A 25,966-nucleotide genomic window follows, 5' to 3' on the forward strand; every position below is an offset into this window, starting at 1 on the left:
GATGCTGTCTGGCCTGCTGAGTTCTGCCAGCATTTTGTGTTTTTACGAACCTATCAACCTTCACTTTAAGAATATCCCATGACTTAATTGTCATCTAAACTCCATACATTCACTACCCTCTGGATAAAGAAATCCCCCCTCATCTGTGTCCTATAGGGATGTCTTTCTATTCTGAGGTTGTGTCTTCTGGTCCTAGACTCTCCCACTATTGGAAACATCCTCTCCATGTCCACTCTATCTACACCTTTCAATATTTGAGAGGTTTCACAGAGATGCCCCCCCCAATCTATCTTCCATTTCTATATCTAATGCCCTTAATTTTAATTGAAAATGTCAGCATGCAGGTATGTTACCATAGTTACCAGATCATCTCATCACCTAGAGGCCTGGTACATTGAACCAAGGACATATGTCTGTATCCCATCTTGGAATTAGATATTGTTAGCTAAGTCTGTAAAGGAAAGAGCTAATTTCAGTAACAACAGTCACGAGACAGTCACAAAAGCACAATTCAGCGAAGAAAATCTGCCATACTTACCTTTGCTGGACTGCAGGCAATTCAACAGCTACCTTAATTCAGGGGCCTCCCAGCTTTTTTGCTTTTCGACATTACACACCCGCCTTCCCAGCGATGGCTAAGTCTCGTCAAAGAATGAAATCGAACTGCTGCTTTCAGCTCAGTACAGTCACGGTGTCAACAGAGGCAGCTCACAAGCTACAGCACTTGGGCAACATGACAAGAGACCCTACCCCCACCTGCATCGGCCTGGCTGTTGGTGTTAAACAGAAAACCAAATTTGTGGTCACGCAACTTACAACCGAGTGGCCTGCTGTGCAAACAATTCTGCAAGAAATGTTCACCCTTCCCCCCCCCCCCAAAAAAAAGCCCCCAGGAAACAGCAATAACCTATGGTCTAAAGAGTCGAAGTCTCAGTCACTCTCGAGTGGAACTGCCCTACTGCTCTTTTAACTCCAAGATGTATTGAGCTCTCCCTCCCCCGCCAAAACACAAAGACCCTTCTCAATCTTTGGCTGCAGTTAGAAACAATGGGGAGGCAGATCCCCACATAACTGCGAACATCACTATCCCCACCCCGAAGAGCCCCCTCATGTTTTTGCTGGTGTTGCAAACGTTACCATTGCCCAGAAATAATTGGAATTTTAACTGACTTTCCCAAAACAATAAACACAACAGGAGTTAGCGAGAGAGGTGAGGGTTAGGGGCAGGGTTTGTAGAAGCACAAGCGGCAAAACGCCTAAAGGAAATAGAAAATGTTTTTATTTCATCTACACGAGAGAAAATGCTAGAAATCTTCCGCAACATGTTCAAAACACTGGAGGGACTCAGCAGGTCAGACAGCGTCGATGGAAGGGAATAAACAGTCTATAAGTTCTGGGCCGAGACCCTTCATCATGATGTTGTTCTTCTGCAAGTTCGGTTCTTCTGCTTTTTGGATAAAGGTGGGAATTATTTCTGCATTTGCAGATGGTTTAAACACACAGGGGTTCACATTTGAACACAAGAGATTCTGCAGTTGCTGGAAATCCAGAATAACTCAGACAAACTGCTGGAGGAACTCAGCAGGTCAGGCAGTATCTTTAGAGCTGAATAAACAGTCGACATTTTGGGCTGAGACCCTTCATCAGTTCATGTTTGTGCATGTTCAAAGTAAGTTTATTATCAAAAGTACATATATGTCACCACATATAACAATAGGATCCATTTTCTTGCGGGCATACTCAGAAGATCCAAGAAACGTACTAGAATCAATGAAAGACCAAATTCAACAGGAAGGACAAACAACCAATGTGAAAAAGACAAAACTGTGAGAATAAATAACTAACCAATAAATATTGAGAGAATGAGATGAAGTAAGTGAGTCCATTGGTAGTGGGAGTAGTTCAGTGATGGGACAAGTGAAGTTGAGTGAAGTTATCCCCTCTGGTTTAGGACCCTCATAGTTGAGAGGCAAATATCTGTTCCTGAACCTGGTGGTGTGAGTGCTGAGGCTCCTGTACCTTCTTCCTGATGACAACAGTGAGAGGAGAGCATTGGGTGGGGGGGGGGGGGGGGTCTGATAACGTATGCTGCTTTCCTCTGCACAATGGTGGGGAGGGCTTTACCCAGGATGGACTGGTCCGTATCCAAGACTTCTTGTAGGATTTTCCATTCAAGGGTATTAGTGTTTCCATACCAGGCTGTGATGCAGTCAGGCAATATTCTCTCCACCACACACCCATAGAAGTTTGTCAAAGTATCCCATGTCTTGCTGAATCTTCGCAAACTTCTAATGACAGGTGCCGCTGTGCTTTCTTTGTGAAGCCTCAGTAACACACACACACACACAGAGTGGAACATAGACTACAAGGAGGAGGGTACCCTCCTCCTTGCCTATCATCTCCTTCTAGTGCCCTTCCTGCTTCCTTTTCTCCCATGGTCCACTCTCCTCTCCTATCAGACCCTTTCTTCTCCAGCTCTTTACCTTTACTTCCTATCACCTCCCAGTTCTCACTTCAATCTTTGTACATATATCCTTGATGCCGATAGGCTGGTGCCTGTGGTGCATAGGGCAGTTTTGACTACTCATTGTTGAGCCTGCCTTTTGAAAAATCAAAGTTAAAAATAAGTAGGGTGGTGTCCTCAATGAGGAAGTACACCAGCTTCACAGACTCAGCTCAAGCTCGTCTTTGCATTCCTGATACAGCCTTGTGAACCAGTCAATGGACATTGAACCCATGAACACGACCTCACTACTTTTTTATTTCTATTTTGCACTACTTATTTAACTCTCTCTCTCTCCGGCTATCCATCCCATAGGGTGATGATGGTTCCTCAGAAAGGAACAGCGTGTGCGTGAATGGATTGCAGGTGAGCAGGGGGTTGCACAGGTCCAGACCCACCCTCTCGACATCCCCTCCCGGATCCAGCTGCATGGTGGGGTCCAAGATGTCTGGGGGAAGTTCTACTGCAGTGAATGGCCAGACCGAGCTTCGATGCAAGGGATGACCTTTCCGCGCTTCACGCCACGTGTTTGCTAGATGGCCATTGACCCTACGGGAGGGTTCATCCGCCCTTTGACAGGTCTTGTTTTTCATCCTGGAGGGTGTCTAGATCCCCTCCTCACCAGGCAAGCCTGGGGGGGGGGGGGGGGGGGGGAGCTGGTTTAGTCGCTGACCACCTGACCATGCACCAGGTAGTACTGGGTTAGATGGTACCAGTAGCACTCAGACGAGTGACCTGACCTCATTAACTATTTTATGAATATATACACACACACATGCACACTTACTTACTGTAATTCAAATTTTTCTATTACAATGAATTGCATTATACTGATGCCACAAAGTCAACAAATTTCAATACATATGCCAGTGATATCAAACCTCATTCGGATTCTGATGTGGTCAAGAGGTTCAGTTGTAGTTCTGACCAAACATCAGAATGGGAAAGAAGTGTGATCTAAGTGACTTTGACTGGGGATGATTGTTGGTGCCAGATGGGGTGGTTTGAGTATCTTAGAAAATGCTGATCTCCTTGGATTTTCATGCACAACAGTGTCTACAGTTTACAGAGAATGGTGCGGAAAATGGAAGACATGCAGTGAGTGGTAGTTCTGTGGGTAAAACACCTTGTTACAGCGGGAGGTCAGAGTACAATGACAAGACTGGTTCAAGCTTATAGGAGGGTGAAAGTAACTCAAACAACCAATTGTTACAACAGGAGGTACTTAATAAAGCAGCCACTGAGTGCATCTTTAAATATAAATATGTTGTTTTCTCTGTAACTGTATGTGTTTTTATTACACTCTATCGGACAACAGAGTCGCTTGGTGTGCCTGCTACTTAGCGATGGAAAGTTTGCACAGACATTGTAGCAACAACCTATAGACTCAATACGTAGTTAGTACATTGCTTTGCAAATAACCCATTTTCATTAATTGTACAATAAATCCATCTTAAAGACAATACATGACGTACAGTCAGAGTCATAGAAAAGTACAGCACAGGAACAGGCCCTTCTGCCCATCTAGTCCATGCCAAACCATTTAAACTGCTTATATCCATCGACCTACACTATGACCACAGCCCCCTACCATCCAAACTTTGCTTAAACACTGCGCCGGCAGCGTATTCCACACTCTCTGACCCTCCGGGAAACATAGCAGCCAATAAGCTAGGCAGCAATTTCCCACAACATAGATGTGAAAATGACCACAGAATCTACTTCGCTGTCTTTAAGCTGGCCCACCCTTTCTAACAACTACTGCTTTTGGCCCCTCCCATCTCAGATCTCTCTCCACCCCTTTCCCTCTAATATAATGTATTTTATATTTCTGACAACTTTCTGTCATATCATATGAAAAGTACTTATCATATGAGCAGAGCCTAAGCCAGTACTCAATCAAGTTCAGATGGAGGTGGAGGGGCTTTTCATTGAAGCCTACTGAATACTGAAAGGCTTAGAAAGAGTGCACATGGAGATAATGGTTTCATTCGTAGGAGAGTCTAGGATCTGATGGCACTGGAGACCCGAGTCACCTCAACTACTAACTGTTCCAGTTGCTGTCATCCGGGACCAACAGGATCCGGGACAGCTTCTTCCACCAGGCCATCAGACTGATTAATTCATGCTGATACAACTGTATTTCTATGTTATATTGACTGTCCTGTTATACATAGTATTTATTATGAATGACTATAAATTGCACATTTAGACGGAGACATAACGTAAAGATTTTTACTCCTCATGTATATGAAGGATGTAAGCAATAAAGTCAGTTCAATTCAATTCAGACTTAAAGGGATGTTCCTTTATATCTGAGATGAGGAAGAATTTCTTCAACCAGTGGGTGGCAAATCTGTGGAATCTGTTGCCAGAGAGGGTAGTGAATGCCAAGTCATTGTGTGCATTTGAAGCAGGAATTGATGGTTTATTTATAGGTTAAGGGGATTAGGGGAGAATGGAGTTTTTAAAAAAAACAGCCAAGGTTGAAAAGTGAAGTACAATGAGCCAAATGGCCTAATTCTGCTCCTCGCAGTCCTAATCAGTCTTCAACTTGAACATTTTAACTCAGTTTCTCCCTCCACAGTGCTGCCTGCCCCATTGGGTATTTTTAGTACTTTCTGCTTTCCTTGAAGATTTTCAGCACGTTGCAGATTTCTCAACGCGTTTTCCCACCAAAAGGGGGAATATCAGCCAGCACACCGGTGATTGCTCCTCTGCACCTCTTCACAGCGATGACACAGGAGGTTTTAGGTGCATTCGAGAAAGCAGATGGTGTCGCCGCAAGAAAGCAACACCTCTAATCTGCAGCACACCCTCAGCGCAGTCCAAATTTTCACACTTAAAACCAAGTGGGGCCCCGAGTTTTACAAACTGCTGACTCAAAGAGGTGAGAACACTTTCAAATAAATGCAAAAGCAAGAAAATCAGAAAACCACCCCATCTCTCTTTCCTCCTCCTTTAACATCTGATATTCACATTTATAACCCAAAATACTGAAAGGATAGAAAAGCGAAATATATGGAGGGGGGGGAAGAATAAATAGAGTAATAAGTAGATGGAGCTGCATGTTGGGATCTGCAAAGTCTGGCTGAAAATGAAAATGAGGGCCAAACTGCAGCACAGGATCTCGTGTGCTCGGCAGCAATGGCAGCTTAGCAACTTCTAGCCACTTCTCGCTGGAGGACCATCGAGCAGATAATGGGAGGGGAGGACAGCTCAGAGAAGGTCCCCATCCTCCAAACACACAGCATGACAGGCAGCATTTGTGGGGAGAGAAATGGAGCTAGAGGATCATGTTGAAAACTTTCAAGGCCAAGGTCAATTTTTATTATCAGAGTACATGTATGTCACTGCATACAACCCTGATATTCATTTTCCTGTGGTCATACTCAGCTAATCTGTGGAATAATAACAGTAACAGGGTCGATGAAAGATCAACTACAGTGCAGAAGGCAACAAACTGTGCAGAAGCAAATATAAATAAATAGCAATAAATAATGAGAACATGAAACAACAAGATAAAGAATCCTTAATGTGAGAGTATTGGTTGTGGGAGCATCTCAATGAATGAGCAAGTGAGTGTTTATCCACTTTTGTTCGAGCTTGATGGTTGAGAGGTAGCAACTGTTTTTAGGTACATGAGTCCTGAGACAACACACTGAGGGCAACAGTGAGAAAAGAGCCTGGCCTGGGTGGCAGGGGTCCCTGTTGATGGACACTGCTTTCCTGTGATAGCGTTTCGCGTAGATGTGCTCAATGGTTGGGAGGGCTTTACCCATGATGCACTGGGCCAAATCCACTACCTTTTGTAGGATTTTCCCTTTAAAGACATTAGTGTCTCCATATCATGACATAAAGGAGCAGAATTAGGCCATTTGGCCCTTCATGTCCGCTCCACCATTCAACCAGGGTTGATTATTTTCCCCCAACCCCAATCTCCCACCTTAACCTGTAACCCTTAACCCTTCACCTATTTAGCATAATTAAGTTCACAATTATGAAAGTCCAAGTGGATGATCCATCATGGCTTCCTCCTGAGAGACTAGCCAGAGCAGCCAGTCTTTAGCCAATTTGATTCAGTCCCCATGTCACAGAGAATCACAGCGCAGGAGCAGGTCTACGGCACATTACATCCACACAAACCTTTTTTGCTCATCTCCACCAATCCCATTTGCACGCCTTGGGCTCAAAACTTAGGGCACCCCCGTTGCAGAACAGTTAGCGCAACGCAATTACAGCCAGGGAAGTCAGAGTTCAGAGTTCAATTCTGGTGTCCTCTGTAAGTTCTTCCCGTGAGCACGTGTCTTTCCTCCGGGTGCTCTGGTTTCCACCCACAGTCCAAAGATGTACCAGTTAGGAGGTTGAATGGTCATTGTAAACTGTCCTGTGATTAGACAAGGGTTAAATCAGTGGGTTGCTGGGCAGCCCGGCTCGGTGAGCCGGAAGGGCTTATTGCGCACTCTATCTCTAAGGAAAATAAAACAAAACAGTTACTTACCCCAGGTCATCAGGATACTCAACACCTCCAACTATTAACCCACCCCACCACCACTACATCCAAGTCAGCTAGTTCCCTCCTCTGCACCCTTCATCCCCCGATTTAACTGTCACTTTACCCTCATACTTCACCAGTCACTGTCCCACTGTGTTTTCGTGTGCCCTGCTGCTAGCAAGAAGAGTCACTTTGTCACTTTATCATTGCCTGTCAGTCACCTTATGTACAGATACTCTTGCACCTATCGTGTTTTTCTTCCATTGTGTTCTTTATGCTTAGTGTTTTTTTGTGTGCTGCATCAAATCCAGAATAACAATCATTTCATTCTCCTTTTTCCTCTCTACTTTGTGAACAGTCATAGTCATAGTACAGCACAGAAGTAGGCCCTTTGGCCCATCTAGTCCATACTGAACTATTTAAACTGTCTAGTGCAGGACTTCCCAATCTTTTTTATGCCATGGACCAATAGCATTAAGCAAAGGATCTGTGGATCACAGGTTGGGAACCCCTAAGGCCCCTCAACATGCAACCAGACAATAGTTCACCATATCCCTGCCATCCATGTACATATTCAAACTTCTCTTAATCTTGGAAATCAAGTTTGCATAGACTACTTGTGCTGGCAGCTCATTCCACACTCTCACCACCCTCTGAGTGAAGTTCCCCCTTATGCTCCCCTTAAACCTTAATCTATGATCTCTAATTGTAATCCAACCCAACCTCAGTGGGAAAAACCTGGCTGCATTTACCCTAACTCTACCCCTCATAATTTTGTACACCTCCATCAAATCTCCTCTCAATGTTCTATGTTTTATGGAATAAACTCTTAGCCTGTTCAATCTTCCCTTATAATTCGGGTCCTCCTATCCTTGCAACATCTTTGTAAATTTTCTCTGTACACTTTCAACCACTTTTCCTGTAGGTTGGTGACCAAAACTGCACACAATACTCCAAATTAGGCTTCACCAATGTCTTATACAACTTCAACAGAACATCCCAGCTCCCGCACTCAATATATTAAATCTTGAATCTTAGGACTGTGTCCTTCTATGCCTTGTGAGTGGCTGAAATGACTGCATGCAGCAAGGTGAATTCTGGGCCTTCTCCCACTGATGATAGCAGAGACCTGTGTTCCACAGATAGTAGTCCCTCTAGTCAAGCTTTTTCAGTACAGTTCCAAAACTGGCACCTATGAGACAATGAGGAAAGTTCCCAGGCACGTCCTGCTCACAAAACTCAGGTCAAATCTGATCTAGCTAATTAGGGAAAGTACAGACATTTACTGAAAACCCCAAAAACAAAACTTCAGCTGTTGCAAACGATAGGAGGGGGACGTACTCAGGAGGGAGGACAGCTCTTGTGGCAGCAGAAGATTCCAGATTCAGATTTACTTATCAAATGTACATCGAAAAACATACAGTGAAATGCATTGTTTCCATTGGCACCCATCGCACCCTCGGGTGTGCTGGGGGCAGCCCACAAGTACCGCAGCATATTCTGGTGCCAACATAGCATGTCCACAATGTTCAACAGAACAACACAAGCAACAACAAGAAGCTCCTCTGCCATCCTCCCACGTTCACACGCTGACAGGCCTCCAACGCCAACACCAGTCCGCCAGGCCCCGAACTCTCAAACGTAGAGCCTCTAACCTCCAGCCACTCTACCTGTGGCATTTCGAGGGAGTGTTGCAGATGAGGGGCCCAAAGCATTGTTGTTTATTTTTTTTTAGGGATACACTGTGGAGTAGGCCATCCACGTCACACCTGCAACCCCACAACCTGGTTAACCCAAACTTAATCATGGGACAAGTCCACAAGGACTAATTAGCCTACCCGGTACAGCTCTGGATGGTGGGAGGCAACTAGACCACATGAGGAAAACCCATGCATTCCACAAGAACATAGACTCCTTAGAGGATGGAGGGGTGCCCTGCAATAAGTTCTTTAGTTTGTACACGGATCTCCCACCCACATATAATTTCTGTGGGCTAGAGGAGGCCATGTACCAGTGTACCTGGAGTGTACGAAGATGCAGCCCCTTTTTGCGTATTTGCGTGGGCTGCTTCTCACGTTTTGGTTGCACTTTAGCCCCACCCTATTTATATATAGTCATCCAGTAAGGAGGGGTGGCATGGAGGGATGAGGATGTCCTTGTTAACTTGCTCCTGAGGCTGGCGAAAACAGCCGTCCGAGGGTCTTGGAAACGGGTGGCGGGAGGATCTGCCCAGGCACACTGCCTGGCAATGTTTAGAGGGTATGTTCGTGCTCGAGTAAATAACATGCACAATCCATAGCAACCTTAGAGGTGTTCCAGGACCATTGGGCTCAGTGGGGTGTAAATGTGATCACTGACAGAGATGGGAACATTTTGGTTTATTGTGTATTGTCTATTTGTAGTGAAGTAATTGTGTTAGTCACTGTTTTGTATATATTGTATAGCACCGATACTTGTAATAAAAGAATTTTGTTTTTAAAAAAGAGGACGATGGGATTGAACTCTGAAACCTTGAGCTGTAATAGCCTCATGCTAACTTCTACACTACTGTGACACCACTACCATCCATCCCACAATCTCTTTGCCCCGCTATCATCAGGAAGGGGATGCAGACGCATCAGGACTCGGACTGTCAGACTGGGTGATAGCTTCCACCTTCAGTCTGTGAGTCTAATGAATCGAGGCATCGTTACCAGGACAGCAAGCTGGTTTACTATACTGTTCACCTGCGCTGGGCTTTGAATTATATTTTATTCACTTACTTGTGGTAACATTTTGTTTCATAGGCTGTGTGTGAGGTATGTTTTGTGGATGCACCGTGGTCCGATAAACTCGAACTTCAGTTAACATTTCAGGTTTCTTCACCTGGTTAAAGCATAATTTATTAATAATCAGCAAGAGAGCGACAGAAAGTAGCGTTAACTCTGTTATTGTTACGAATGTGCCACAGCTCTGAGGGGCCGAAGGGTGCGGGGTAGCCCCCTCCTTTTTGAGAATCGCAAGATCACTATTGAGTCAGTTCAGGAGACCCAGGAAATGAGAGAAAGACATGCAGAATCCACAAAGAGTTGAAATGTGTCCTGGCCTCTGAGAGGCAGAACCATTGATACTGGCTATTGTCTCTTGGAGACGGAATTGTGTATTGAATCCTGTACGATTCATCAAAGCCCCCAGGCAATGAACCGAGGGGGAGGTTGGTGGAGGGATGGACATCTGAGACCCTGTGAGTCAGGATAAAAGAGGGTCTGTGGGAACAGCCCCTCAGATGCACCAGAAGAAACGCTAGCAATCCCATAATAGCAAAAGCCGGTGGGAAGGCCACGTGCGTCCGTTTCCATTTGCCCCGGAATCGGTGGGCCTTTACCATGGAAGAACGGTTTTTAGCTAACAACGGGGAAATCAGCTCCCAACAACTCTCGAAGGATTGACATCATAAAAGGAATGGGCAAGTTAAACCTCCGTCTTTCTCTCCAACCAAAGAAGGCTGCAGCCTACAGCTTGAATGAACTAAAGTGACTTTTATATTTCCATCAGACAATACATTATCCCCTAGACAACGATACAGCTATTTCTTATTGATTATTATTATACATGCACTTTTAGATTTAGTATTGATGACATATATTATCTGTATGTTTGCATTGATATTATTTTTGTGTACTTTTATCAATAAATACTGTTAAAAATAGTACCATCAGACTTCAACGGACCTCTCTATCTTTGCTGGTAAGTGACCCCGTTACGGGGTACGAAACATTATCAAGTGGCACTTGCTCACCAGTAACATAATGGCCAGTACCCAGTCTGGGTTTTGCTGGGAACATTGACTGGAATGTGGTTGCCAAGTCAAATATATGAACTCAGTAGCCAAACTCCAGAGATGATAGCAAAAAATGCAGCATCAAGTGTGACATTTTTCCATGTCCTGCATAGCAGGCTGGTTCAGAAGGTCTGGACACAAGAGATCCAAGGCTATTTTGATCCAAGATTGGCTTGGTGATAGGAGACAGAGGGCATTAGTAGCAGGACATTTCTCTGATTGTGCGCTGCGGAGGGAACAGTGCCAGCATTTCAAAAGTTCAGAAAAGTTCGAAGTGAATTTATTATCGAAGTACAGTACTGTGTGAAAGTCACAGGTACATATATGGATCTCGTATGTGCAGACTCCTGTCCCCTGTATCGTGGTGTTTAGCATTAACACTTCACAAGGGTTCAATTCCCTTTGCTGCCTGTAAGGAGAATGTACATTCTCCCTGCAACCGCGTGGGTTTCCTCCGGGTGCGCTGGTTCCCTCCCCCCCCCCACCACTGTCCAAAGACGTACCAGTTGGTAGGTTAATAGGTCATTGTACATTGTCCCCCGATTAAGCTAACATTAAATTGGGGGAACTGCTGGGCGGCATGACTCAAAGGACTGGAAAGGCCTACTCTGCACATTTGACATAGCTGGGGGGTGGGGGGGACTAAGAATTTTTCATTTTATTGAAGTAACTTTATGTATTGCACTGTACTGCTGCTGCAAAATGCAACAAATTTCATGACCTATGCGAGTGATAATAAACCTGACTGTGATAAGGTTCTCTATTGTGGACTGAGAGTGGGAAGCGGGCAGTGAGAGGGGAATCACGGTTGGGAAAAGGGGAGGGGAGAGGGGAGGGAGTGGGAAGCACCAGAGTGACATTCTGTAATGATCAATAAACCAATTGTTTGGAATCAAGTGACCAATCAGCCCTGTTGTCTCAGGGCTGGGTGTGTCTGCACTCCTCTATCACCTGTCACACACCCCTGCTACGGTGCTCCACCCCCACAATTCCCAACATCCTTTGCTCCTGACAGACTTACAAACTCACTCTCCACTCTGCAATGACAAACACAGTACTGTACAAAAGACTTAGGCATCCTACCTATGTAGATGTCCCTAAAACTGTACACATACACACAGTGGAGAGAAATATCACAATTCATTTTCTTCTGGGCATTCACAGTAGAACAAACAGAATCAATGAAAAAATACACAAAAATAAAGACTGACAAACAACCAATATGGAAAAAGATAAACAGTACAAATACAAAAATCCCCCACATAATAATAAATAAATAATTCTGAGAACATGGACTGCACAGTCTTTGAAAGTGAGTCCATAGGTTGAGGAGTCAATTCAGTGCTGAGGTTAGTGAAGTTATCCGCACTGATGGTTGAAGGGTAATAACCATTCCTGGACCTGGTGGTATGGGACCTGAAGCTTCTGTACCTCACTCCTGATGGCAGTAGTGAGAAGGGAGCATGGCCTAGATGGTGATGGTCCTTGACTATGGATGCTGCTTTCTTGTGGGAGTGCTCCAAGTATATTTCTGCTACTTATGATGGATAAATCACTTAGCAGTGAATGCAGGAGGTATGAAAAGTTTGTTTGTGATTAAGAGAAAAATTGGTGGTGTTGTGGATCGCAAGGAAGGTTGTCTGAAGCTACAGCGGGACATAGAGCAGAAAGCTGGATGGAGTATTAGCAGATGCACAAAGAACACGGCAGGAACTCAGCAAATTGGGCAGCATCTATGTAAATGAATAAACAGTCAACGTTTCAGTCTGATGTTTCAGGACTGGGAAGGAGAGGTTCCTCTTTTGCCAATATGAAACCAACCTCGGGGTGGAGGAGCAACACCTTATATTCCATCTATGTAGCCTCCAACCTGATGGCATGAATACCAATTTCTCCACCCAGTGAAAATTATTTTCCTGCCCCTCTCCCCTTCTTCTGTTCCCCACTCTGGCCTCTTACCTCTTCTCATCTGCTTGTCACCTCCCCCGGGTCCTCTCCTCCTTCAGTGTCTCCTATGGTCCACTCTCCTCTATCAGATTCCTTCTTCTCCAGCCCTTTATCTTTCCCACCCACCTGGCTTCACCTCTCACCCTCCAGCTATCCCACTTTCCCTCCCCCTCATATTTGTATTGTGGCATCTTCCCCCTTCCTGATGAAGGGGGTCGGCCGGAAATGTCAACTGTTTATTTATTTCCATAGATACTGCCTGACTTGCTGAGTTCCTCCAGTATTTTGTGAGTGTTTTGCTTTGGATTTCCAGCATCTGCAGACTTTATGATTAGCAGATGTAATTTAAGCCTGGTATGTGGGAAGTGATACATCTTAGCATGTCAGATACGTGTAAGGCATATATGGTAAATGGTAGAGCGTGGTGGAGATACAAAAACCTGATAGCACAGACCACCAGGCTCAAGGACAGCTTCTGCCTTGCTATTATAATTCTATTAAACAGTTCCTTAGTACATTAAGTTGTACTCTTGACCTCACAATCTACTATTGGATCCTGATAGTTTTATGATTAGAAGGTTCTTCGGAAATCAAGAAAGAAGCACAAAACCCTTTTGTTTGCAATCATTTTATTAAGTGCTACAAGAGCAAAAAACAAACAGGAAAGAGGAGCCAAAAGGAACAAAGGAAAAGGCAGTCACATTGTCCCACGATCAGACTAGAGATAACACGAATTCCAAATGTAACAAATAACATATGGACAACATCAGATTGAAGTCATGTGACACCCGCTACTAAGAAGCTTCTAGAACATGGTTTCCAACATGGTTCTAGAACATGGTTTTATGCCATGAACCCCTACCATTAATTGAAGGGTCTGCAGACCCCAGGGTGGGAACCCCTGTTCTAGAAAAATGTAGAAACTGTTTGGTCTGAACAACAACTGAACCTCTTGACCATGTCTGCATGTTTTTATGCACTGAGTTGCTGGCACATGATTGGCTGATTAGATATTTGCACTAATGAGGTGTACAGGTGTACATAATGAAGCTGCCACTGAACATCCATCAGTACATGTGACAATAATAAGCCAATCCCAATTCAAATTCCAATGAGGCCAACCGATATTCTGAGTGAGCAACAGGTCATGGATAGTCAGCCATCAATTGGGACTATAGCAGAGGATTCAACCAAGACCTCAACACCAGGAAAGGGGCAGACACTGAACAGTAAAATTAATGTGACAGCTGAGAAACAGACTAGATCAATCTGGCCTTTGGAGACCAACAGTGAAAATATTTCAGGATGATTTTTTCAGAATGTGAACAAAGGTTACAGTAGCCATTCCCACCAATAGCATCCTTATGAAAACATTGTGTCTTGCTCCATCGTCAGAGCAAATGAAATTAAAAATCATTGAACAAACAGAAAGGAATACCGAGAATTTTAAGTTGATTCAGCTGCAAGTTTAGAATGAAACCACAGTAATGCATTTACAAGTCTTGCAGAATTTCCCTAACATGTCTGCATTCCCCTACCTGAACAATACACTCTTGGGTTTACACAATTCATATAGAAACCAAAAGGAAGATGCATACATATGACAATGGGATTCACCCAAAATATATTTTTTTCAGCATCTCAGTTTCTGCTCTCATATCTAATTTCTAGTGCTTTTTGCTTTGTTAAAACTCTGCTCAAAACTATTGTAGAGAACAGTTTCTGGTCGATTTACTGTCTTATGAGTAAGCCAAGTAGGATGGTGTCCAAATCACTCTTTGTCTGAAATGAATGAGTTCCCTCACTGGAATATGCTTCTAAACAGTCGCAGATGGAGTCAGGATTTTTCAGTGGTGCTGCATCCATGCCAAAGTTAACAACTGGCATAGAAAAGAGCAGGGGAGAGTGAGCGATATACTGCATTTCCAGGCATTTGGTCCAGTGAAATTCAATAACCTTCCCCATCCCATTGCAACAGCAACAGCAGATGGGAGAAAAACCATTTGAATTTTCAGCTTGCAACACAATACACACACTTTCCATTCAATGTAATCTGCTAGAAAAAGATGGAAACTATAATCTCAAAAATCCTTCTCCAAGCTCTTCATCTAACCAGATTTGGCCAGAGTTGACTGCTGGGATCCTGATTAACGTCAGACACAAGAGACTGCAGATGCTCTGCTTACAAAATGCTGGAGGAGCTCAGCAAGTCAGGCAGCATCTATAGAGAGGAATAAACAGCTGACGTTTCAAGCCGAGACCCTTCATCAAAACCTGCCAGCTTGTACTCCTCCCTCTCCCCACCTTCTAACTCTGCCCTCATTCCACTGTGTGTTTCAATGTACACATCATAAAGAAAGCTAATCTTAAATTAGCTAGAACATAGAAGATTGAGGGGAGAATTGATAGAGTTTTACAAAATTACGAGGGATATAAACAGGGTAAATGCAGCCACGTCTTTTTCCCACTGAGGCTTGGTCGAACTACAACTAGAGGTCAGGGAATAAGAGTGAAAGGTGAAAAGTCTAAGGGAAACACGAGGGGAAACTTCTTCACTCAGAGGGTCGTGAGAGCATGGAATGAGCTGCCAGCCTAAGTGGTGCATGCAAGCTCAATTTCAAAGTTTAAGAGAACTGTGGATAGGTACATGGATGGTAGGGATATGGAGGGCTATGGTCCCAGAGCAGGTTGATACGTGTAGGCAGTTTATATATTTCTGCATGGACCAAAGGGCCAGTTTTTGTGCTGTACTGTTCTATGACTGTATCACTCATGATTTGTTTATTCTTATTATTTTTATTAACTGTTACTAAACAGTCAAAACATTAACTGTTCATTCCCCTCCATTGATGCTGTCTGACCTGCAGCATTTCGTGCATGATGCTATCGCGGTATGGCATCAGTCTCACGGGCCAGGAAAGGGATCAGATCTAGCTAGAAAGAATTAGTCAATCTGCCCACATCGATGCCAACCTGTTTATCCTCAGACCCGCTCAGATTCATTTATCACACGTACATCGAAACACACAGTGAAACATGTTTGCGTAAATAACCAGAACGTCCAAGGATGTGCTGGGGGCAGCCCACAAGTGTCACCCCCCCCCCCCCCCATCATAGTCAAAAACAGCTTACTCAGCATACATTGTTAATAATTTACAGTAACTTCCACCTTCCCCTTAAATCCACTTGGTCCATCTCTGATACCTCCCTCACGCTTCTCGATCTCTCTGTCTCCATCTTTGGAGACAAAATGTCAACCACCATTTTTTATAAATCCACTGGTTCCCATGGTTATCTCGACTATATCTCTTCCCACCTTATCTACTGTAAAAATGCCATGCCCTTTACTCAATTTCTTCGCCTCTGTCACATCTGTTCCCAGAAAGTGGTTTTCTATTCCAGGATGTCCTTCATCTTTAAAGAAAGGGGCTCCCTTCTCTATTTATGCTGTCCTCAGCCGCACCTCCTCCATGCCCCAAACATCTCTGCTCACCCCATCTTCCCACCACATTAACAGTGATGGAATACCTCTTGTCCTCATCTACTAACCCATTAGCCTGTGCAGCTTCTGCCATCTCCAAAAGGTTCCTACCACAAAACCCCCACTTTCCATGGGGATCACTCCCTCTGTGATTCCCTTGTCCATTCGCTCCCCCCCCCCCCCCCACCAACCAACCTCCCTCCCGGCACTTATCTCTGCAAGCAGCCTATGTACTACACCTGCCCAAACACCTCCTCCCTCACCTCCATTCAAGGCCCTAAACAGTCCTTCCAGGTGAGGCGGCATTTCAGCTGCAAATCCGCTGGGGTCATCTATTGTGTCCAGTGCTCCTCCTCTAAATTGCTAACACTAGATGCAAATTGGGAGACCACTATGTCAAGCACCTCCATCACAAAAGGGATTTCCCGGTGGCTAAACATCTTAATTTTGATTCCCATTCTGACATGGTGGTCCACCATCATGATGTAAAAGCAACTTGTTAAATTCCATCTGGATAGCCTCCAAACTGATGTCATGAATATTGATTTCTCCTTCCGGTAAACAATTCCACCCCCTCTTCTGCCCTTTTACTTCTTCTCATCTGCCTATTACTTCCCCCTGCGTCCCTTCCTCCGTCCCTTTCTCCCACAGACTCCTCTCATCTCCTATCAGGTTCCTTCTTCTCCAGCCCTCGACTTTTCCTACCCCCCTGGCTTCACCTATCACCTTCTAGCTGTTCTCCCTTCCCTCCCCCCACCTTTTTATTCTGGCATCTTCTCCCTTCCTTCTCAGTCCTGATGAAGGGTCTTGGCCCGAAACATCGACTGTTTACTCATTTCCATAGATGCTGCCTGACCTGCTGAGTTCCTCCAGCATTTTGCGTGCATTGCAGATAATAATTACAGTTTGTCATGTAGTGGACTGGCCAAAATATAACCACTTATTATTTATTTCTAAAACTGAGCAATAACTTCTGTTTATTTAGGATGTTTAATGTGGTTAGGTGTCATGTTATCAAGGTGCTATCAAACTGTACTTGATACTGGAACCAAAGGCAGCATTAGGTCAAAGGACTAGTTTTTGCAGATCATCTTGACGCAGAAAAAGACAGAGAAGTTCAGAATCCTGGTGAAGGGTCTCGACTGGAAACGTTGACTGTTTACTCTTTTCCATAGATGATGCCTGGCCTGCTGAGTTCCTCAAGCACTTTGTGTGTGTTATTCTAATCGGCGTCTCTTTTTCAGCTCAAGAGTCAATACAGGTTGTGCACCCCTTATCCAAAATCCAAATCTGAGTTTGGTTTGATTTTTGTCACAAATGGGAAATTCTGCAGTACGCTGGGAAGGTTCCCAGGCGATGAACAGGTCTCTGCGCACCCCAGACAGTTCTGAGAAGTGACCTCACATGAAAAATGAGCAGGTTAGTGAAAAGTAGAAAACAGTGATCGTGTATCGTCAGCATCAGAGTAAACATCTACCACTTAACGATATGCTGAAAATGAACCGAGCAAAGGTCTATCATGATGAACTGAAAATTGAAGGCAATTGCGAATATTCAGCAGGCTGGTTGCAGAAATTTAAGAAAAGGCATGGCCTTAAATTCTTAACGTGTCTGCTGATTACAAAAATCTAGCACCTGAACAACTCTATGATGCTGATTGTTTTTGTACCTTAAGTAACAGCATTAAATTTTAAAGTCTTGCTGATGAAAATCTAATACCAAAACATGTCTACAACGTTGATTGTTCTTATACATTACACGTATCTTAAAAAAAAGTAAAATCCAAATAGCGTATACTGTAATCTTTTAATCAAAGCACAGCACCATAGGTGGAGACTGAAAGCCTGCAGTTGTTTGTTGGCGTTCAACAGCTGATTCAGGTTTTCTCCCGATGCTGCTGGGCCGCTCTTTTTACCCTGCACACATTATATTTTCATTACATTAATGGTATGTAATCATTTTTACTGTTAAGTACTTATATGTGATGAACAAGTTTAAGAGAAAGACTATTAACTGTTAGGACATAAATTCAGAGTCAGAAATGACGGTGATCCCAAGCCATCTCATTATATATCTCAAAATATGTAATGGGGAGGTGTGGTAGTGTAGTGGTTAGCACAATGCTTTACAATGCCAGTGACACAGGTTCAATTCCCACCGCTGCCTGTAAGGAGTTTGCACGTTCTCCCCATGACTGTGTGGGTTTCCTCCGGGTGCTCCAGTTTCCACTCACAGTCCAAAGACGTACCAGTTGGTAGGTTAATTGTAAATTGTCCTGTAATCCGACGGGGATGCGGTGTCGCTGAGCAGCATGGCTGGAAGGGCTGGCTACTCCGTGGTGTATGTCAATAAATAAAATTTTTAAATCTGAAAAAATCCAAAATTCTAAACACTTCCAGACCCAAGCAATTTGGATAAGGGGCATTCAAGCTGTATCAGCCAGACTGACTATGATTCTGCAGTGTTTTGGGAAGTCTGCAAACAGGTTTGCCTCAGTGGCACGATCTAACTAACTGAACGTACTAACTGAAAGAAGATCTACTCTAACCAGCTCCTTCACACTGACCAATATCTTACCACCAAACTGAAGCTAAACCCCATCAACCGTCCTCATGCCTGGGAGCATTTTTTCATTAGCAATGGATGCTCTGTGGTTATAAATACTGCAGCATTCGTCCTTTTTGAGCAGAGATCAACGATCAACTTTATTTGCTATATACATTTACATGTTTTAGGGATTTGCTATGGTGTGTTGGGGCAATGTTCACAATGATAAAGAATAAAGAATTACTAAAAGTTAGAGGTTAAAGAATAGATATATAATAAAATAAACATAAATATCAGTATATATTTACAATGTAAACAGTGTAAAAAGTGGTTTAAAGTGTTTACAGTGAATTGCAGTGATAGAGGGAATGGGGGTCTAACTAGAATGGTTGATCAGGTTAACTACCCGTGGGGAAAAAATAATTAAGACAGTATGAAATTTTTGTTTTAGTATCCTATAGCGCTGTAGAAGATGCAGTAAGGCAAGGGTTAAAGACAACATCCAGGTAAGAACAGCCTGGGGCAGTTATAGCCAAATGAGACATTTGAAATGTGAAATGTCGACTGCACTCTTCTCCATAGACGTTGCCTGGCCTGCTGAGTTCCTCCAGCATTTTGTGAGTGTTGCTTGGATTTGCAGCACCTGCAGACTTTCTCTTGTTTGTGATTTGAAGTGAGACGGCTGGGAACACCTCTGCTGCCTACAGATGAGACAGGCGGGAGTGACTGGCAGTGTGGACCCAAGCCAGACAAGTGAGGCTCGGTAGTTAGACCTTTCTAGAAAGGTCTTCTTAAAGCATAGCAAGACACAAATGCTGGAGGAACTCAGCAGGTCAGGTAGCATCGACGGACAGGCGACGTTTTGGGCCGAGACCCTTCATCAGGACCTCCAGGACATTTGAGATTTCCAACATCTGCAGACTTTCTCGTGTTTCTTAAAACATAGCATCCCTTTACACAATAAAAGGTGCTGGAGACAAACAAGATAAGATTAATGGAAGGATGGAGACCACCTCAGTAAATATAATTAAGACAAGGTTGGATAGATTTTTGCATAATAGGGGAATTAAGGGTTATGGGGAAAAGGCAGGTAGGTGGAGAGGAGTCCATGGTCAGATCAGCCATGATCTTATTCAATGGCGGATCACGCTCGACAGGCCTGAAAGCCTACTCCTGCTCCTATTTCTTATGTTCTTATATAACTAAGGGACAATTGCTTTACTAACCTTAAAGTGTCAAGATGTTGTTCCTGTTGACTGTTACCATCTCTATTGTCAATGGCGATTGATTCTGCAGGGAAGGAATTCAAACATATACATTTTACCAAGTGGTCAATAGCCGTATCGATACACAGATTATAGTGTATAAATTTATTCTGTTTAAAGATAGCAGTTTTCTGTTGAGACTTCAGTGCAGTGTGGTGACAGGGCCCATGCTGTTCTCCTGGTGCACAAGGAGAGTAACTATCTGTAAGAGTGCACCTGTTCTGGGCCAAATTATCTGATTTTTTTAAAATATCGGCGACCAGAGCACATCCAAAGTGCCTTGTAGCTAATGGGACATCCTTTTCATGCTGCTTTTAAAAGGCAACAATGGTTTCCATCTCCGCCAACCTCTCTGTCATCTCTCTTCGGCTGAGAAAATAATTATTTCAAACTCACTCTCTGTGGTTGTTTTATTTTCAGCCTTTCCAGTCCAATAATTTTATTATTATTTTCTCTTTTAGAGATATAGCACACTAGCAGGCCCTTCACAGTACACTGCAGTAGTAACAGGTTTTACGGGGCAGCAGTGGTTGTTACAGCACAGTAAAAAAAACCCCGCTGTCAAATTATACCCATGTGAACAGTTAATGTACCTATAAACACAAGAAAATCTGCAGATGTTGGAAATCTACACACTCAGTGCTGGAGGAACTCAGCAGGTCAGGCAGCGTCGATGGGAAGGAATAAACAGTCAACGTTTCGAGCCGAGACCCTTCTTCAGGACTGAGAAGGGGGAAAGATGCCAGAATATAAAGATGGGGGGAGGGGAAGGAGGCTAGCTGGAAGGTGATAGGTGAAGCCAAGTGGGTGGAAAAGGTAAAGGGCTGGAGTAGAATGTATCTAATAGGAGAGGACAGTGGACCATAGGAGAAAGGGAAGGAGGAGGGGACCCAGAAGCAACTGATAGGCAGGTGAGAAGAGGCAAGAGTGGGGAATAGAGGAAGGGAGGGGTAACCTGCAGACTAACAGAGTGCCTTACACCTCCTTTGGTAGAGACGTATCTCCAGCCGGCCACCCAAATATACACATACACGTATTTGTGCGTATGACAGTAAACCCAACTTTAACCGGAATCTGTGTCAGAGAAAGGATTTGTGGGGAGCACCTTTTTTAATCTTGAGACTTCCCTAAAGTGCTCCACAGTCCTTTAATTGCCTGTCCTGTCACTGTTACACTCTACATGGCAGCTAAACTACATAGAAACAAACTCCTGCCATCAACACCGAGAGTTACATTCTGAGTGGGAGGATCTCACTGAAACCGACTGACTGGTGAAAGGATCAGATAGGGTGGATGTGGAGAGGATGCTTCCTATGGTGGGGGTTTCCAGAACTACAGGGCACAGCCTCAAAATTGAGGGGTGACCTTTTAGAACAGAGATAAGGAGGGAATTTTTAGCCAGAGAGTGGTGAATCTGTGGAATGCTCTGCCACAGACTGCAGTGGAGGCCAAGTCCGTGGGCATATTTAAGGCGGAAGTTGACAGCTTCCTGATCGATCAGGGCATCAAAGGATATGGCAAGAAGGCAAGTGTATGGGGTTGAGTGGGATCTGAGATCAGCCATGGTAGAATGGCAGAGCAGATTTGATGGGCTGAATGGCCTAATTCTGCTCCTATGTCTTATGGTCTTACAATAGAGGTGGAGATACATCTCTACTTAAGGAGATGTAAAGTGCTCCTTTCCTCCGCTAGTGTGTGGATCACCCTTGGGCAAGGTGTAGCACCTGCTTAGCCCCCGCCCCCCCAGATCAGGGTCAGATGAAGCCATGGGAGCAGGCGGTGGATGGTCGTTTGAGCAGCTGGTTCTGGTTATGTGACCACTGACAATCTCTGAGGAGTATTGTTAATGGCTGGGACCACCCATCTTGTAAAGACACTGCCCAGAAGGCGGCAATGGCAAACCACTTCCGTCGAAAAATTTACCAAGAACGATCGCGATCACAGAAAACCCATGATTGCCTATATCACATGACACACCATACAGCGAACTGACGAACAAATCTACATCAGAAAGGAGTGAAAAATTAACAGAGAAAGGATTCATATTAGTTTTCAAAGAAGAGACTGATAGGTTTTATTTTCTGTCCAGAGAAGATAGGATCTTCCATCTAAAAGACACTGGCAACACACCCTTGGCACTGCATCAAGGTCACACCCTGAATGCTTAACTCCAAAGGTTAAAGGTGAAAGGTGAAATATTTAAGGGGAACTTGAGTGGGACTTCTTCACTCAGAGGGAGGTGAGAATGTGGAACAAGCTGCCAGCGGAATTGGTGGATACAAGTTTCATTTAAAAATTTAATCGAAGCTTGAATAGGTAGGTGGATGGGAGGTGTATGGTCCAGGAGCTAGGTTGATGGGACTGGGCAGAATAACAGTTCGGCATGGACCAGATGAGCCGAAGATCTTCTTTCTATGCTGTAACGCTTGATTACGCGAATATTCCTGCTGAGTATTGAAAGGCAGTCCCACATGTCTTAACTTAAGATGGAGGCAAAAATGACCACTGTATTTATACACAAGGGAGAATATTCTTACTGGCATTGCAGTGATCTGAAAGTGATTGCTTCTCACTGCTCTCCAGAAGCAAACCACTCAAGGAATTTTTTTTTGCAACTCAGCAATTATAGATATGCAGGGAAGCATAGAAGGTATAACATGCCAGAAATGTTCCTCATTATTACAGATGAATATCACGTATTCTGATGAAAATCCACTGACCTGAATAATTAACCCTGTCTTTCTCTTACCACACAATGCCTGACCAAGTAGTTCCAGCTTTTTAGAAAAAAATTGAGCTCTCGGTTGAGAAGCACAAGTCAAACAGGAAGCCCCCCTACAACAACAGCTTACATTTTTTCTGTCAACGTAACCTGGAATCTTTTAGAAAGGTGAAAGGGGAAAACATCAGCCTATTACTCACAGAATAATGCATATTCATTAGAAAACTGCCTCAGTCATTGCCATAACCATAGATTCTTTTACAAGCTAAGCAAGTTTCAGGGTGCCACAGTAGGGTAGCAGTCAGCACAACACTATTACAACTTGGGACATCAGAGTTTGGAATTCAGTTCCGGCGTCCTCACTTTCATGAACTTCAGTTCTGAATGCCATTTGCTTCATTTTATTGCTTGCACGATGATCTGCTGCCCCCCCCCCCACCCCACCATACATTGGGTGCTTGACATCTTCCTTTGTTTTAATGGGTTAGAACCATAGAACACTACAGCACAGTACAGGCCCTTCAGCCCTCCATGTTATGCCGACCTATTTAATCTTTAAAAAAATACTAAACCCACACTACCCGATAACTCTCTATTTTTCTTTCATCCACGTGCCTGTCCAAGAGGTTCTTAAATACTCCTAATGTTTTAGACTCCACCACCATCCCTGGCAAGTCATTCCAGGCACTCACAACCCTCTGTGTAAAAAACTTACCCCTGATGTCTCCTTTAAACTTCCCTCCCTTAACTTTGTACATATGCCCTCTGGTGTTTGCTATTGGTGCCCTGGGAAACAGGTACTGATTATCCACCCTATCTATGCCTCTCATAATCTTGTAGACCTCTATCAAGTCATCTCTCATTCTTCTACGCTCCAAAGAGAAATCTCCCAGCTCTGCTAACCTTGTTTCATATGACTTGTTCGCCAAACCAGGCAACATCCTGGTAAATCTCCTCTGCACCCTCTCCATAGCTTCCACATCTTTCCTATAATGAGGTGACCAGAATTGAACACAATGCTCTTAAGTGTGGTCTCACCAGAGATTTGTAGAGTTGCAACATGACCTCTCTACTCTTGAACTCAATCCCCCTGTTAATGAAGCCTAGCATCCCATAGGCCTTCTTGCCTACCCTATCAACCTGCACAGCAACCTTGAGGAATGTATGGGTTTGAACCCCAAGATCCCTTTGTTCATCCACACTCTTAAGTAACTGAACATTAATCCTATACTCAGTCTTCAAGTTTGTCCTTCCAAAATGCATCACCTCACACTTATCCGGATTGAACTCCAATTGCCATTTTACTACCCAACTCTGCAGCCTGTCTATATTCTCTTGTAACCTTCTACAACCTGCACCTCCATCCACATCTCCTCCAATCTTCGTGTCATCCGCAATCTGACTCACCCATCTTTCCGCCTCTACATCCAGGTCATTTATAAAAATCACAAATAGCAGGGGTCCCAGGACAGATCCGTGCGGCACTCCACTAGTCACCGACCTCCAGGCAGAATACTTTCCTTCCACAACTACCCTCTGCTTTCTTCCTTTAAGCCAATTTTTTATCTGAACAGCCAGGTTCCACTTATCCCATGCCTCATGACTTTCTGGATGAGTCTCTCATGAGGGACCTTGTCAAATGCCTTGTTAAAATCCATGTAGACCACATCCACTGCCCTACCCTCATCAATTTCTTTTGTTACCTCTTCAAAAAACTCAGTCAGGCTCGTAGGCACAACCTTCTCTTCACAAAGCCACGTTGACTATTCCTGAGTTGACTGGACTTCTCCAAATGCTTGTAGATCCTATCCTTAAGGATCCTATTGGTTTAATAAGGTTCTATTAGGTTTCATTGTTTCATGGCTGCCTGTAAGGAGACGAGTCTCAAGGTTGTATAAAGTATACATATTTTGATAATAAATGTATTTTGAACTTTGAAGAAAGTATCTGTTAGAGCGATTTTTGGGGTTAGCACATGTAGCTGACTTCAGCCTCTCGCCTTCAGATTTGAATGTGAACTGTGGATTAAATCTAAAATGCAGCTCTGAACAATGGGTTCCTAGGAACTGTGAATCAAGTTAATTGGAACAGATAATGCCGATTTAAGTTCATTACTTTTGTGTATTTGAGTGTCTGTAAAATAACATGAGCAAACAGGGAGATGTGAAGGTGAGAAGTTTCAGGCATTTGAAACTGTTACATGCAACTCAAAGGAAACATTTTACATACGGATAAGTTTAAATTGTCCTAATTTTTTTTCTTTAGCATATAAAATGTCAAACAGACCTCTTGCTCTGAAGGAGGGTCTCCCTCTCTCCCCTCACCCCTTTATCTATCTATCTATCAGTACTTCTGTCCAGTGACTTCATTCACATAACAACAGTTTGTACCTCTTTCCCTTGTGTGCTCTGATTCTTCCCATAGTCAAAAGACAGCAGGTTAATTGGTCATTCTAAATTGTAAATTCTAAATTCTAGAGTCCATTATTAAGGATGAAATAGTGGCATATCTAGATAGCAGTGATAGGATTGGGCCGAGCCAGCTTGGATTTACCAAGGGCAAATCATGCTTGACTAATCTATTGGAGTTTTCCGAGGATGTAACCAGGAAGTTAGACAAGGGAGATCCAGTGGATGTAGTGTACCTCGATTTTCAGAAGGCATTTGATAAGGTCCCACATAGCAGATTGGTGGGTAAAATAAGAGATCAGGGCATCGGGGGGAAGATATTGACATGGAAAGAAAACTGGTTGGCAGATAGAAAGCAAAGGGTAGCGGTGAATGGGTGTTTCTTGGAATGGCAGGTGGTGACTAGTGGGGTGCCACAGGGCTCGGTATTGGGACCACAGCTGTTTATGATTTACATCAACAATTTAGATGAAGGCATTGAGAATAACATCAGCAAATTTGCTGATGATACTAAGCTGGGTGGCAGCGTGACATGTGATGAGGACGTCAGGAGAATTCAGGGTGACTTGGATAGGCTGGGTGAGTGGGCAGATACTTGGCAGATGACGTTTAATGTGAATAAGTGTGAGGTTATGCACTTTGGGAGTAAGAACAGGAAGGCAGATTATTATCTGAACGGCGTAGAGTTGGGTAAGGGAGAAATACAAAGAGATCTAGGGGTCCTTGTTCATCAGTCACTGAAGGTGAATGAGCAAGTGCAGCAGGCAGTGAATAAGGC

At 43.9% G+C, this 25,966-nt stretch overlaps 1 protein-coding gene across 9 annotated transcripts in view; it reads right to left on the bottom strand.

Moving 5' to 3' along the window:
- LOC132399912 (zinc fingers and homeoboxes protein 3-like) overlaps window positions 1-25,966 on the bottom strand; it is a 131,679-nt gene that overhangs the window by 56,716 nt on the left and 48,997 nt on the right. For 4 of the 9 annotated variants that reach the window (XM_059980828.1, XM_059980819.1, XM_059980824.1 and 1 more), the window contains exon 2: window positions 20,020-20,083. The exons of 1 other annotated variant lie outside the window; for it this stretch is intronic. The gene's annotated coding sequence lies outside the window, so the exon portion shown is untranslated. Of the gene's footprint in view, window positions 1-362; window positions 452-538; window positions 560-9,760; window positions 9,830-20,019; window positions 20,084-25,966 lie in introns of those variants that run through there. 4 more of the 9 variants (XM_059980821.1, XM_059980820.1, XM_059980827.1 and 1 more) reach the window with 4 other exon arrangements.

Source organism: Hypanus sabinus, chromosome 9 (assembly GCF_030144855.1).
Source record: "Hypanus sabinus isolate sHypSab1 chromosome 9, sHypSab1.hap1, whole genome shotgun sequence".
In the NCBI taxonomy this organism is placed as follows: Eukaryota; Metazoa; Chordata; class Chondrichthyes; order Myliobatiformes; family Dasyatidae; genus Hypanus; species Hypanus sabinus.